The sequence below is a fragment of the Pan troglodytes genome, chromosome 6 (genome assembly GCF_028858775.2).
Source record: "Pan troglodytes isolate AG18354 chromosome 6, NHGRI_mPanTro3-v2.0_pri, whole genome shotgun sequence".
NCBI classification, from domain to species: Eukaryota; Metazoa; Chordata; class Mammalia; order Primates; family Hominidae; genus Pan; species Pan troglodytes.
The window spans coordinates 120,792,687-120,805,664 of record NC_072404.2 but is presented as its reverse complement, the minus strand read 5'-3'; positions in this window follow the sequence as shown (position 1 = coordinate 120,805,664).

Sequence of the window (12,978 nt, the reverse complement as noted above, 5' to 3'; positions counted from 1 at the left end):
GCAGCTGAATGTAAAACTATAAAAATCTCAAAATTAAAAGTTTAAGTATTATTATTTTTTGAGACAGAGTCTTGCTCTGTTGCCCAGGCTGAAGTGCAGTGACACAATCTTGGCTCACTGCAAACTCCACCTCCCGGGTTCAAGCAATTCTCCTGCCTCAGCCTCCCAAGTAGCTGGGATTACAGGCGCATGCCACCACACCCAGTTAATTTTTGTATTTTTAGTAGAGATGGGGTTTCACCATTTTGGCCAGGCTGGTCTCGAACTCCTGACCTCGTGATCTGCCCGCCTCGGCCTCCTAAAGTGCTGGGATTACAGGCGTGAGCCACAGCATCTGGCCAATTAATTTTTTTTTTTTGAAATGGAGTCTTGCTCTGTCACCCAGGCTGGAGTGCAATGATGCAATCTCAGCTCACTGCAACCTGTGCCTCCCAGGTTCAAGCGATTCTCTTGCCTCAGCTTCCTGTGTAGCTGGGACTACAGGTGCCTGCCACCATGTCCAGCTAATTTTTGAATATTTAGTAGAGATAAGGTTTTGCCATGTTGGCCAGGCTGGTCTTGAACTCCTGACCTCAGGTGATCCTCCTGCCTCGTCTCCCAAAGTGCTTGGATTATAGGCATCAGCCACCACACCTGGCCTAAAGGTTTAATTTAAAAAAACAGATTGTTGGCCGGGCCTGGTGGCTCACGCCTGTAATCCCAGCACTTTGGGAGGCCGAGGCTGACAGATCACCCGAGGTCAGGAGTTCAAGACCAGCCTGGCCAACATGGTGAAACTCTGTCTCTACTAAAAATACAAAACATTAGCCAGGCTTTGTGGCAGGCACCTGTAATCCCAGCTACTCGGGAGGCTGAGGCAGGAGAATCGCTTGCACCTGGGAGGTGGAGGTTGCAGTGAGCTGAGATCGCACCATTGCAATCCAGCCTGGGCAACAAGAGTGAAACTCCATCTCAAAAACAAAAACAAAAACAAAACAACAACAACAAAAAACCAGATTGTTCAGTTACAGACAAAACTGGTTAATATGTGACAATAAACTTTGGTATTATACTTCTTCGAGACAAAAATTATTTTTACCTCTATTGGACAAAAATCTACAATTTTACATGTACTTCAAAATTTAGGTCTTTAATCACTAATGATGAGTCAAAGAAAGTGACTTTCCCTCGGATGGGGTGAGCAAACTGTAGACCAAAGGCCAACTTCAGTCACTGGCCTGTTTTGGCATAGCTTAAGTTAAGAATGCTTTTGGCCGGGCACTGTGGCTCACGCCTGTAATCCCAGCACTTTGGGAGGCTGAGGCGGGCAGATCACAAGGTCAGGAGATCGAGACCATCCTGGCTAACACGGTGAAACCCCGTCTCTACTAAAAATATAAAAAATTAGCCGGGCATGGTGGCGGGCACCTGTAGTCCCAGTTACTCGGGAGGCTGAAGCAGGAGAATGGCGTGAACCCAGGAGACGGAGCTTGCAGTGAGCTGAGATCATGCCACAGCACTCCAGCCTGGGTGATGGAGCAAGACTCCATCTCAAAAAAAAAAAAAATGGTTTTTACATTTTTCAGGATTGTGAACAACACAAACAAACCTGCCTCTTTACAAAAAAGAGTCTGCTGATTCATAGATCCTGGATATGGACATCAAAAAAAAGTTTTTTTTTTTTGGCTAGGTGAGGTGTCTCACACCTGTAATCCCAGCACTTCGTAAGGCTGAGGCAGGTGGATCACTTGAGGCCAGGAGTTCAAGAACAGCCTGGGTAACATGGTGAAACCCTGTCTCTACTAATAATACAAAAATTACTGGGGCGTGGTGGCAGGCGCCTGTACTCCCAGCTACTCGGGAGGTTGAGGTGGGAGAATCACTTGAACCTGGGAGGCAGAGTTTACAGTGAGCTGAGATGGCACCACTGCACTCCAGCCTGGGCAACATAGTGAGACTCGGTCTCAAAAAATATATATATATATATTTTTTTTAACAGATAAGAGTCTCGCTCTTGCTCTGTTACCCAAGCTGGAGTGGCAAGGTCATAGCTCACTGCAGCCTTGAACTCCTGGGTTCGAGCAATTCTCCTGCCTCAGCCTCCCATGTAACTAGGACCACAGGTACGCACAACCATGTCTGGCTAATTTTTTTTTCCTTTTTGTAAAGATGGGTCTCCCTATGTTGCCCAGGCTGGTCTTGAACTCTTGCCTCAAGCAATCCTCCCTCGTCAGCCTCCCACAGTTCTGGATTACAGAAATGAGCCCTGCTCCTGGCCTGGACAATATTTTTCACAGCCCCATAACATATTCTTTAAGTAATTCTTCATGAATTTCATCATCTGTGAATAACGTTGGTCTTCAGGTAGCTTCTCAATTCAGAACCCAGTGTAGATATGGTCTTATTACCTCATTGCTTGCCAAAATTTAAGGATAACCAATCATTCATGATGTAATATTTTTGTAGCTGTAATTTGTTAGAGACGTAATAAGTTCAAAATGTTCACAACATTTCCCAAAACTATCAGCTAATAGTAAAGACCTACTAAACCCATTTTTACTGTTTTATTCATGCTCAAGGATTACTAGGAATATCAACTCCAGGTGTTAGAAGAAAATACAATTTTTTCCATCTAAAATCTTACATTACGTTTCTTTTTTTTTTTTTTTTTTTTTGAGACGAAGTCTCTCCCTGTCCCCAAGGCTGAAGTGCAATGGTGCGATCTCAGCTCACTGCAACCTCCACCTCCCAGGTGCAAGCGATTCTCCTGCCTCAGCCTCCCGAGTAGCTGGGATTACAGGCACGTGCCACCATGCCTGGCTAATGTTTTGTATTTTTAGTAGAGACAGGGTTTCATCATGTTGGCCAGGCTGGTCTCGAACTCCTGACCTTGTGGTCCGCCTGCCTTGGCCTCCCAAAGTGCTGGGATCACGAGCGTGAGCTACCATGCCCGGCCTGTATGTTTCTTTGGTTAAAGAAGGGCAGGTATTTTTAGATGTCTTATATAATATTAGCATTCATTCAAATATTCCCAATTTATAGTTTTTTCCATGACTGTGAATAACAAAGATTCCTACCTCAACTCTGGTTAAAATGCTTTATCCCTCTAAGAATTATATATGTAGGCCAGGCGCGGTGGCTCACGCCTGTAATCCCAGCACTTTGGGAGGCCGAGGCAGGTGGATCAGATCAGGAGATCGATACCATCTGGCTAACACGGTGAAACCCTGTCTCTACTAAGAATACAAAAAATTAGCTGGACGTGGTCGTGGGCGCATGTGGTCCCAGCTACTCGGGAGGCTGAGGCAGGAGAATGGCGTGAACATGGGAGGTGGAGCTTGTAGTGAGCTAAGATCATGCCACTGCACTCCAGCCTGGGCAGCAGAGTGAGACTCCGTCTCAAAATAAATAAATAAATAAATTTTTTAAAAAAGAATTATATATGTAGATATGTATTATATATTATAAAAGTACAGATGTATATATGTTATTACATATCATAATATGTATATCCTGAGAGCCAGGTGTAGTGGCTTATACTTGTAATCCCAGCACTTTGGGAGGCTGAGGCAGGCAGATTGCTTTAGCCCAGAAATTTGAGACCAGCCTGAGCAACACAGGGAGACATCATCTCTACAAAAAGTACAAAAATTAGCTGGGGGTGGTGAGACTGAGGTGGGAGGATCGCCTGAGCCCGGGAAGGTAGAGCCTGTAGTGAGTTGTGATTGTGCCACTGCAGCACTCCAGCCTGCAGAGGGAGACCCTGACAAAAAAAGAAGGAAGGAAGGGAGGAGAGGGGAGGAGGGGCGGAGGGGAGGAGGGGAGGAAGGAAGGAAGGAAGGAAGGAAGGAAGGAAGGAAGGAAGGAAGGAAGGAAGGAAGGAAGGGGAAAGAAAAAGAAAGAAGGAAAGGAAGGAAGGAAAGAAGGAAGGAAGGAAAGATGAGCGAGAGAAAGAAAGAAAAAGGAAGGAAGGAAGGAAGGTAGGAAGGGAAGGAAAATGTATATGCCTCTCAGAATTGTAAAAACGTCTTGATGTGGTTTGGCTCAGGGTCCCCACCCAAATCTCATCTTGAATTGTAATCCCCACATGTGGAGGGAAGGACCTGGTGGGAGGTGACTGGATCATCGGGCAGTTTCCCCCATGCTGTTCTCCTGATAGTGAGGGAGTTCTCATGAGATCTGATGGTTTTGAAAGTGGCTGTTTCCTCTGCACTCTCTTTCTCTTGCTGCCATGTAAGACACACCTTGCTTTCCCTTCTCCTTCTGCCTTGATTGTAAGTTTCCTGAGGCCTCCCCAGCCATGTGGAACTCTGAGTCAATAAAACCTCTTTCATTTATAAATTATTCAGTCTCAGGTATTCTTTTTTTTTTTGAGACGGAGTCTCACTCCATCACCCAGGCTGGAGTGCAGTGGTGCAATCTCGGCTCACTACAAGCTCTGTCTCCCGGGTTCGGGCCATTCTCCCGCCTCAGCCTCCCAAGCAGCTGGGACTACAGGGACCCACCACCACGCCTGGCTAATTTTTTGTATTTTTAGTAGAGACGGGGTTTCACTGTGTTAGCCAGGATGATCTCGATCTCCTGACCTCGTGATCCGCCTGCCTCGGGCTCCCAAAGTGCTGGGATTACAGGCGTGAGCCACCACACCCCGTATTCTTTATAGCAGTATGAAAATGGACTAATACATGTCGATTTTATTGTTTTATTTTTTGAGACAAGCGTGGTGGCACAATCTTAGCATACTGCAGCCTTGAATTCCTGAACTCTAGTAATCCTCCTGTCTCAGCCTGCTAAGTAGCTGGGACTACAGGCACATACTACCATGTCCAGCTAATTATTTTTATTTACTTTTTGTAGGGATGGGGGGGGTCTCCCTATGTTGCACAGGCTGGTCTTGAACTCCTGGCCTAAAGTGATCCTCCCACCTCAGCCTCCTAAAGTGCTGAGACTACAAGTGTGAGCCACCACGCCCAGCTTGAGTTTTCTTTTATTTATTTATTTATTTATTTATTTTTTGGAGATGGAGTCTCACTCTGTCAACCAGGCTGGAGTACAGTGGCATGATCTCAGCTCACTGCAACCTCCATCTCCACCTCCCAAGCTCAAGAGATTCTCCTCCCTTAGCCTTCCTAGTAGCTGGGACTACAGGCATCCGCCACCACGCCCGACTAATTTTTGTATTTTCAGTAGAGACAGGGTTTCGCATGTTGGCCAGGCTGGTCTCCAACTCCTGACCTCAAGTGATCCGCCTGCCTTGGCCTCCTGAAGTGCTGGGATTACAGGTGTGAGCCACCATGCCCGGCCAGAATTTTCTTTACATATACCATTTTTATTTTTTTATTGTTGTTTTGAGATGGAGTTTTGCTCTGTTGCCCAGGCTGGAGTGCAGTGGCCCAATCTTGGCTCATTGCAACCTCTACCTCCCGGGTTCAAGAGTTTTTTTTGTTTTGTTTTGTTTTGTTTGAGACAGAGTCTTGCTCTGTCGCCCAGGCTGGAGTGCAGTGGTGCAATCTCGGCTCACTGCAACCTCCGCCTCCTGGGTTCAAGCAATTCTCCTGCGTCAGCCTCCTGAGTAGCTGAGATTACAGGCGCCCGCCACCACACCCAGCTAATTTTTTTGTATTTTTAGTAGATACAGGGTTTCACCATGTTGGTCAGGCTGGTCTCAAACCCCTGACCTCGTGATCCACCCACCTCGGCCTCCCAAAATGCTGGGATTATAGGTGTGAGCCACCACACCCAGCTAGTTTTTTGAATTTTTAGTAGAGATGGGGTTTTGCCATGTTCGCCAATCTGGTCAGGAACCCCTGGCCTCAAGCAATCCACCTGCCTCAGCCTTCTAAAATGTTGGGATTACAGGTGTGAGCCACCAATCCTGGCCAGTTTTTAAGATAATTTTTTAACAGTTTCATATGAGAAATCTCAAACATATGCAAAAGAATTATTTTATTTTTGAGACGAAGTTTCACTCTTGTTGCCCATGCTGGAGAGTGATGTCGTGATCTTGACTCACCCCAAACTCCGCCTCCCAGGTTCAAGCGATTCTCCTGCCTCAGCCTCTCAAGTAGCTGGGATACAGGCACCCACCACCAAGCCCAGCTAATTTTGTTTTTTTAATAGAGACGGGTTTCTCCATGTTGGTCAGGCTGGTCTCGAACTCCCAACCTCAGGTGATCCGCCTGCCTCGGCCTTCCAAAAGTGCTGGGATTACAGGTGTGAGCCACCATGCCCAGCCAAAAGAATAATTTTTTTAAAATCCTGAAATCTGTGTGCAGTGGTTCATGCCTGTAATCCCAGCACCTTGGGAGGCCAAGGCAGGAAGATTGCTTGAGCCAAGAAGTTCCAGACCAGCCTGATCAACATAGCCAGACCCCGTCTCTACAGAAAAATATATATACAAATTTTGTGTTTTTTGTTTTTTTTTTGAAACAGAGTATCACTCTGTCACCCAAGCTGGAGTGCAGTGGCAGACTCTTGGCTCACTGCAACATCTGCCTCCCAGGCTCATGATCCTCCTGAGTAGCTGGGACTACAGGAGCTGACCACCATGGCCAGCTAATTTTTGTACTTTTTGTAGAGACAGAGTTTTGCCATGTTATCCAGGCTGATCTGGAACTCCTAAGCTCCAACAATCTGCCCATCTCGGCCTCCCAGAGTGTTTCGATTACAGGTATGAGCCACCGCAGCCAGCCCCCTCCCCCCAAAAAGTTTTAAATAAATTAGCCCAGTGGTGCACATCTGTAGTCTTAACTACTCAGGAGGCTGAGGAGGGAGGGTTGCTTGAGCTCAAGAGTTTGAGGTTGCAGTGAGCTATGATCACACCACTGCACATCAACCTAGGTGACAGAGCGAGACTCTGTCTGTAAAACAAATACAAAAACAAAAACTAAACCCCTATGTACCCCTTACTTAGCTTCAACAATCTGATCCACTTATGACCAATTTTGTTTCATTTATTTCCCCTCAGCTCCACCACTGGATTTTTTTGTTGTTGTTGTTGTTGTTGTTATTTTTGAGAAACGGTCTCACTCTGTCATCCAGGCTGGGGTGCAGTGGTACAATCATGGCTCACTGCAGCCTTGACTTCCTGGGCTCAGGTGATCCTCACACCTCAGCTTCCTGAATAGCTGGGTCTACAGGTATGTGCCACCACCTCTGGCTAATTTTTTTATTTTTTGTAGAGACAGGGTCTCACTATGTTTTTCAGACTGGTCTAAAACTCCTGGAATCAAGTGATCCATGTTGACCTCCTAAATTGCTGGGATTACAGGCATAAGCCACTGTGCATAGCCCACAAAAATTCTTTGAGGTTCTTATCCGTTTTTAAGAGTGTCAAGAGGCCCTGAGACCAAAAGTTTGAGAACCACTGGCTTAGACCATTCAAAATGTAGCCAAAACTAGAGCTCTGCCAGCATGGAGCAACAGGAAAATGGTTTCTGGGTAGATATCCAACGACATCTGCTACTGGAAGGAGTTGGTTTGGAACTGGTACATGACAAAGGAAGAAAGGAAGTAAATGTAAGGCTGGCTCGGGATAAATAAAAGCAAATCAACTTTTCTTCCTGTAAGGATTATGGGAAGTGTCTAGAAGGCTGTGACTAGCAGTGAGAAGTCTGAAGCAGGGAATGAGGAAAGTGTCTGTCTATAGCGTTATTAAGAGTAGCGTAGGAAATCTGTAGTAAGGAGAGGCTGGATATCAGGAGGTTAGTTAACCAGTGAAAGTGATTATACTAATCCTGTGCCTCAAATGTGGAAATATTTCTACCTTTTTTTTTCTTGGATTATATGTTTGCATTTCAAAAAACAACAATTTTAAGTTGTCAAACAAAGTGATCCAGAGGAAAAACTATGAAGAGGACAGTTTGATGAGGAAGTGGAGGAGCATGTTCACAGACACAAAGGGTCTATGATAGAATCTTAATTAAGAGCTGCTGAGGCAAATGATCCAGTCGCATCTCTGTCCAAGGTGCTGCAAGTGAGGGGGCTCCGGAAGTACTATAGAAGTTAAAGTTCAGGATGTTACTCTGTAATTGTCACTGGTCAATGAAGGAGTCCTATTTGTTCTTTTAGAAGACATCGGTCTATTTTCAGACTTTATGCCACTAAAAATGTGCTTGGTAAGCTTTTTTTGTTTCTTTTACATTTCTCAGCTAATTCATTTTCTGGACACTTCCATAGTCTGTAAATCTATTTTATTTATTTATTTTAGACAGAGTCTCGCTCTGTCGCTCAGGCTAGAGTGCAGTAGCGTGATGTCAGCTCACTTCAAGCTCCACCTCCCATGTTCAAGCGATTCTACTGCCTCAGCCTCCCGAGTAGTTGGGACTAAAGGCGCACACCACCACAGCCGGCTAATTTTATTTTTTATTTATTTATTTATTTATATTTATTTATTTATTTATTTATTTATTTATTTATTTTGAGACGGAGTCTGGCTCTGTCGCCCAGGCTGGAGTGCAGTGGCGCAATCTCGGCTCACTGCAAGCTCCGCCTCCCGGGTTCACGCCATTCTCCCGCCTCAGCCTCCCGAGTAGCTGGGACTACAGGCGCCCGCCACCATGCCCGGCTAATTTTTTTTGTATTTTTAGTAGAGACAGGGTTTCACCGTGTTAGCCAGGATGGTCTTGATCTCCTGACCTCATGATCCGCCCGTCTCGGCCTCCCAAAGTGCTGGGATTACAGGCGTGAGCCACCGCGCCCGGCCTATTTTAATTTTTTAATAAGGAATCTTGCTCTGTCGCCCAGGCTGGAGCACAGTGGCACAATCACAGCTCACGGCAACCTCCGCCTCCTGGGTTCAAGCAATTTTTCTGCCTCAGTCTCCCAAGTAGCTGAGATTACAGGTGCCTACCATCACGCCTGGCTAATTTTCCTGTATTTTTACTAGAGAAGGGGTTCCACCATGTTGGCCAGGTTGTTCTCAAACTCCTGAACTCAGGCGATCCGCCCGCCTCAGCCTCCCAAAGTGGTGGGATTATAGGTGTGAGCCACTGCACCCGACCTCTGAATTGATTTTAATGTTTGCCAGGAACTATTAGCAGCTAAGTTTGCCGTCATGATGTTCAGTTTGTTTTCAGATAGCCTAAATACCTCATTTTTAGTGGTGCTATATGTGCATATATGTAAACATATCACTATCAACTCAAATTTCTCTTTGGAACTTTGGACTGGGGTATAAGAGCTTTGATTCTCTCCAGAAATGTCTACTGCAGCTGGAGAATCTGCCTGCTGATATGGCTATCACAAGAACTCTCACTCTTCAATTGTTTTCTTTTAGTCACAGATTTAATTGTCTTTCATCAATTAGGTAGTTTATTTGAGCTTCTTTAGATTGCACAACTCATTTAAATAACTCACACTTTATACTTATTATTCATTAAATAATTTTTTTCAGAGGGATCTATGTGCAAAAAGAAGTGTATGTTGAACAAAAGGATTGTTATGTCCTAGCTCTCCTGCCTACTGCAAATGGGAACAGACACCCTTACCTATTCCACAGGTTGATTTTGAGACAATATGAAAAAATGGATTTGAAAATATTCTTGGCTGAGCGAGGAGGCTCATTCCTGTAATCTCAACACTTTGGGAGGCCAAAGCAGGATTGCTTGAGCCCAGGAATTTGAGACTAGCCTGGGCAACACAGGGAGATCCTGTCCCTACCAAAAAGAAATTAGCTGGGTGTGGTGGTGCACACTTGTGGTCCCAGCTACTCAGGACACTGAGGTGGGAGGATCACTTTGAGGCTGCAGTGAGCTGAGATCGTGCCACTACACTCCAGGCTGCGTGACAGAGAGAGATTCCGTCTCAAACTAACGATCATCATAATAAATTTTAAAAATAAATAAATGTAATATGTATTTGTATTATATTACTTAGTTTCTTGTGATTGTTCAAAAAAAGCTGTTGACTCGCTGACCTCATATAGACATAGATGCATTGGGAAGCAAGCTCCAGATGAGGTCCAGCAGGAATATATATATTCCTATATATATACACACACACACGTATATCCACACACATACATATACACATATATATACACACATGTGTGTATATGTATATATGTATATGTATGTATACACACACGTGTATATATATGTATATACACATATATATACATATGTATATATATACGCACACGTGGTGGATTGTAGTAAAATGATCCCAATGAATCACACCTCCCTGAATTCACATCTTTGTGTGGTTGCTTCTTGAAGGGAATCTGGCTTTAGGATTTGCTTAAACCAACAGAATATTGTAGGGTTGGGCACAGTGGCTCATGCCTGTAATCCCAGCACTTTGAGAGGCTGAAGTGGGAGGATTACTTGAGGCCAGGAGTTCAAGACCAGCCTGGGCAACATGGCAAGACCCTGTTTTTCAAAAAAAATGAAAAATTAGCATGGTGTGGCAGTGCTTGGTTGTGGTCCCAGCTACTTGGGAGGATGAAGTGGGAGGATCACTTGAGTCTAGGAGGTCAAGGCTGCAGTGCACCAAGATTGCACCACTGCCCTCCAGCCTGGGCAACAGAGCATTACCCTTCTAAAAAAAAAAAAAAAAAGAAGAAGAAGAATATTGTTGAAGTAACATTTTGTGAGTTCTAGACCCTGCAAAAGCTTGTACCTCCACTCTCTTGGGACCTGAAATTTAAAGAAGCTCAGACAGACGATTTAATGATGAAAGACCACATGGCCAGAGAGGGCCCACCTTTCCAGTCAGTCCTGCCAAACCTCCAGATATATGGATGAGGCTTTCTTGGACCACCAGCCTCAGCTGACCCATCCGATGGATGCAGCAAGATGACTGAGCTCATAAGACCAGAAGAAAAACCTCCCAGAGAACCAACGTAACACAGAATTGTGAGAAACAATAAACCACTGTTGTCTTAAGCTATTAATTTTGTTTGTTTGTTTGTTTTTGCACCAAAAGGCAACGGAGGCAATACCCAACTTGCAAGAACCAGATTCCTTAGGTATTGGGGGACTATACATTTAGCATTATACAGGAAAGAGAAAAGAGAGGGAGAGCATGAGAACTGAAGAAATGTCTGAGAAGTCAGACATAGAAAGAACCTGTATCACTTTGCATGAAGACTTCACAGCATGTTTACTTCCTCTCCGGTAATAAATACTGCATGAAAAGAGACATCCATTTGCTATAAGTCCATGAGTGATGAGTCAAAAAATATGCCTTACACACCAGAGATTCAAAAATAAATTTATTTTTAGCCGGGTGTGTTGGCACACGCCTGTAATCCCAGCTGCTAGGTAGGCTGAGGCAGGAGAATCACTTGAACCCAGGAGGTGGAGGTTGCTCCAACCTGGGCGACAGAGTGAGACTCTGTCTCAAAATAAATAAATAAATAAATAAATTTATTTGTATTTCATAGCCAAGTATATCTGCTTCCTCAACATTTTGTCAATGAAAAAGTCTGTATTTTATGGATTGTTTTAACTACTCTGTAAATGGAATCTCAATAAGTTGTATTACTTTTAAAATCAGAAGAAAGGCACACCTAACATACAAGTACTGTAGTATATAAAAATAAGTTTAAATTTTTTTAATTTTTAATTTTTATGGGTATATGTTGGATGTATATATTTATGGTGTACATGAGATATTTTGATACAGACATTCAATGTGTAGTAATCACATCAAGATAAATGTGGTATCCATGACATCAAACATTCATCATTTCTTTGCGTTATGAGCATTCCAATTGTACTCTCTCAGTTATTCTAAAATGTACAACAAATTATTGTTAACTGTAATCACCCTGTGGTGCTATCAAGTACTAGGTCTTTAACTATATTTTTGTACCCATTAACCATCCTTACTCCCCTCTCCCCACTAACCTTTGCAGCCACTGGTAGCCATCTTTCTATTCTCTATCTCCATGAGTTTCATTGTTTTAACTTTTAGCTTCCACAAATGAGTGAGAACATGCAAAGTTTGCCTTTCTGTGCCTGGCTTATTTCTTCTTTTTTCTGAGGTGGAGTTTTGCTCTTGTTGCTCAGGCTGGAGTGCAATGGAGTGACCTCAGCTCACTGCAACTTCTGCTTACTGGGTTCAAACGATTCTTCTGCCTCACCCTCCCCAGTAGCTGGGATTACAGGCATCCACCACCAGGCCCGGCTAATTTTTTCATATTTTTAGGAGAGACGGGGTTCCCCCATGTTGACCAGACTGGTCTCAAACTCCTGACCTCAGGTGATCCACCCACCTCGGCCTCCCAAAGTGCTGGGATTACTGGCACAAGCCACCACGCCCAGCCTTGCCTGGCTTACTTTACTTAACATGATGACCTGGCCAGGCATAGTGGCTTACGCCTGTAATCCCAGCACACTGGGAGGCCGAGGCAGGTGGATCACCTGAGGTTACGAGTTCAAGACCAGCCTGACCAACATGGTGAAACACCGTCTCTACTAAAAATACAAAAATTAGCTGGATGTGGTGGCACACGCCTGTAGCCCCAGCTACTCAGGGAGGCTGAGGCAGGAGAATCGCTTGAACCTGGGAGGCGGAGGTTGCAGTGAGCCGAGATCTCCAGCCTGGCGACAGAGCAAGACTCTGTCTCATAAATAAGTAAATAAATAAATAAGTAAATAAATAAATAAGTAAATACATAAAACATGATGAACTTCGGTTCTATCCATGTTGCTGCAAATGACAAGATCTTATTTATTTATTTATTTATTTATTTAGAGACAGAGTCTTGCTCTGTCACCCAGGCTGGAGTGCATGGTGCGATCTCGGCTCACTGCAACCTCTGCCTCCCAAGTTCAAGTGATTCTCGTGCCTCAGCCTCCCTGAGTAGCTGGGATTACAGGCGCCTGCCACCAGGCCAGGCTAATTTTTGTATTTTTAGCAGAGACGGGGGTTTCGCCATGTTGGCCAGGATGGTCTCGAACTCCGGACCTCAGGTGATCCACTTGCCTCGGCCTCCCAAAGTGCCTGGATTACAGGCATGAGCCACTGGGCCCAGTTGTACCACGTTTTCTT